General features: G+C 43.0%; 1 non-coding gene across 1 annotated transcript; it reads left to right on the top strand.

The window, feature by feature from the left end:
- Positions 1-355: 355 nt before the first annotated feature.
- On the top strand, positions 356-458 carry LOC120366708 (small nucleolar RNA U13). Its single transcript, XR_005581286.1, has one exon. It is a non-coding gene; the product is annotated as a small nucleolar RNA U13 (small nucleolar RNA).
- The last annotated feature ends 2470 nt before the right edge of the window (positions 459-2928 follow it).

The raw sequence follows: 2928 nt of genomic DNA, 5'->3' as shown, positions 1-2928 counted from the left end.
TATGAAGAAAGATCTTGGGAGTTATCTTTATGGCAAGATGTTGTGCTCTTAAGAAAATAGTTTAGTAAAAGGCTTTCTGGAGTGCAATGTTAAGACAGGCCCACTCTGTATAGTAAATATTAATTGGTAAAATATCCCAGTAAAGGTAGGGGCAAGGAAATGAAATTCATGCTTTTGCAGTGTTTGAATAATGATTTTATTACCCTAAGATGAAAGAAAGAAGTGGATTTGTCTTAAAGCGTTTGAGATTTGAGAGAAAATTTTAAAAAGTGCTGTATCATAAGGCAGCATTTCAGTTTATCAGAGGTTAAATCAACTTTGCAGTAGGTTTAGTTAAGTCAAGAGGAATTTGGAGATGCCTGTATAGTTCATGAACATCATGATTGGATGTTCACATGTATGTGTGAGATGTGCCACCCTCGAACCTCATTAGACATTGGCACATTATCTGTCGGACTTGGAAAAAAAAAATAAACAGGAATTTCGCAGAATACGAGTTGGTTACATTAAAAAGGTGACTATCACTCTGGCTGCACATTCTGTCTTATTTGGTATCATTTACTACAGGGATGGGTGCTTCCTTAAACATCTTTCCTATTTCTTACTTTCCTTCCATCAGAAAAAAATGCCAGGAAAGTTTCAGGGAGATCCTGAGATACTGTTGTTGCAGAACTTTCTCCTTAGTTCGGCTAACCCTGGGCTCCTGTCATGTGACCAGGAAAGATTAGGCTTGCAGACACATAAAAGGGTGAGGGAAATGGGATTTACTGGGCGAAAAGGAAAAATAACTCTCAGCAAAGCGAGAGTCCTGCTAGCAGATTTCCCGCCTCACAGATTGAATCTCAGGTCACCACCCAGGAACAAGAGAGGCCAGGCTCCTTCCCCCTGCAAATGGCATGAACTTCCTCAGACTCCAACTACCCTCCCAGTGAGCAGGTGGGCATTATTCAGAAAGAATCAGTTGGGAAAGGGCGGGCTTCATTCGGGACCAGCAGTCCGGTTTTTCAGTTCAGGCTGTTTTAGGCTTTCACCAAGGACTCGTGGCTGTCTCCTGTCTCTGTCACTATGACTGGATGGCTTTTATTTGTCCTGTTTGTTTCTGTAAGTTATTAGAAGGAAGAAATCTTTAAAATATTAGGATACTCACAGAAGTATATTTCAGTGCTCTACATACGGCTGCCTAGGAAGAAGATTAAAATGAATGTTTACTTGAGTACCCATCAAGTGCCAGGTTTGGTGCTGGTAAAAGCACATAACCCAGTGAGGGAGTGTGTTAAAGAAACTTCTCTTCCCCAGTCCGCTAGGGGAGGGGTTTCAAATGCAGGAATTTCCTGGCTCCATGCCTCCATCTGGAGACCAGAGGGGTTTAAAATGTAAAGTTCTTTGTCTGGTTATCCCGTGTGCGAACGTGCCAGGTAGGGAAAGCCAGGCGGGGCTCTTTTGTCCCAAATTCCCACAGCAATTAAATAGGATTTACGTTAGTCTGACTCTAAAACCCAAGTTCTTTTCATTGCACCACATTACCTTTCAGAAAGTAAAACAAATAAAGTATTGAGTTCCATCTCCATGTTTTCAGGCACTTTGACCTTCTGGGAGATGGTGGTTAAGAGGTCAGGGATGCAGCCAGTTTGCTTGAATTCAAGCTTCACACCTGCTAATAGCTGTGTGACCCTGGGGGTGTTGCATGCCCTCTCTGTGCCTCATTTTTTCATCTGTATCATGGGAGCCAGGAGAAAACTGCCCCTTGGCCCCCTGAAGGTCTGCTGAAAAATCAGCTGACAAAAGGCAGATTAATAAGAGAAGAGGCATAGAAATGTATTCATGTGCATTGAGGGAAAGTCATAGAGTGATTACTCCAACCCTCTAATGTGGTACAGAAGCTTATATACCATCTTGAGGTTACAGAAATAATGTGATCTCAGAGCACGGCCCAAACAAGTTACGGTAGAAATCAGGTTACAGTGGCAAGACAGGTTAGGGGAGGGGGAGAAGAGGAGGCTTAGCTAACAAAGGGAGTTGTGTTATGTAGAAGAAACCTCACCAGAGAGCTAGTGAATGTTTATTTCAGACCTTGAAAGACATCAGACTCTCAGTTAATCTTCTGAACAAGAGAGGGCTTCAGACATGGCTTGGTAGCATCCATGCAGATTTACTCTACAGATACATATCTTCCCCACAAAAGGCATCTTCTTAGCTATTCTTGTATTTCCAGCCCTTCTGAGTAGCCATATTGAAGTATGTCAAGGAAATATTTTTAGGGTGAAATATTTTGGTTTCCTTCAGTATAAAGGGTAGTAATATTAGTTTCTACCCAAGGGGGTTGTGGTAAATCCAGAATGAGCAGATAGAGCAGTGCCTGACATATGGTGGAGACCAAGTTAGTATTTATCATTGAGCTTTGTGATGACATTATTTTATCAGCAGAGGAACTAACTAATTTGCCTGGAGTGGCACAGCTAGAATGGAGAAGCACAGCTTAAATGGAGGTTGAACCCAGCCTGATAATTGGTCCAGGGTTCTTTCCATTACATCTCAGGGAAAATGAGCAGGAGTCATTGAGAGTTAGGGAGGACACAATGTACTCTTCTGAGTCCCTGAAATGTTTGCATTGGCCTCTCAGAGAGAAAAAACCATATAACAACCGTTCTCTGGGATATGAAAAATCCAGTGTCCCTAACCAGAGGGCTCTGATTTCCAGTTGCAGCTCATGAAGCCAGTTATTGAAAAGGCCCTCACAGCTTCCTCACTCAGTGTTTTCCCTTAGAATCCTGACTCACTGTAGCCTGCACCCTTTTCTCCTCCCCCCAGGGCCCCCACCCTCAAACCTGGCATGAACCCCTAGAATTACTGTGGAGGTAGCAAAGAACTGATGATCAGCATGAAGCGGCTGTGATTTGAGTCTCCTTGCAGAGCTAATCCTCACACTGG

This window comes from Saimiri boliviensis, chromosome X (genome assembly GCF_048565385.1).
Source record: "Saimiri boliviensis isolate mSaiBol1 chromosome X, mSaiBol1.pri, whole genome shotgun sequence".
Taxonomy (NCBI): Eukaryota; Metazoa; Chordata; class Mammalia; order Primates; family Cebidae; genus Saimiri; species Saimiri boliviensis.
Note: the sequence above shows the minus strand (reverse complement) of the source record. Positions and strands in the feature narration are given on the sequence as shown.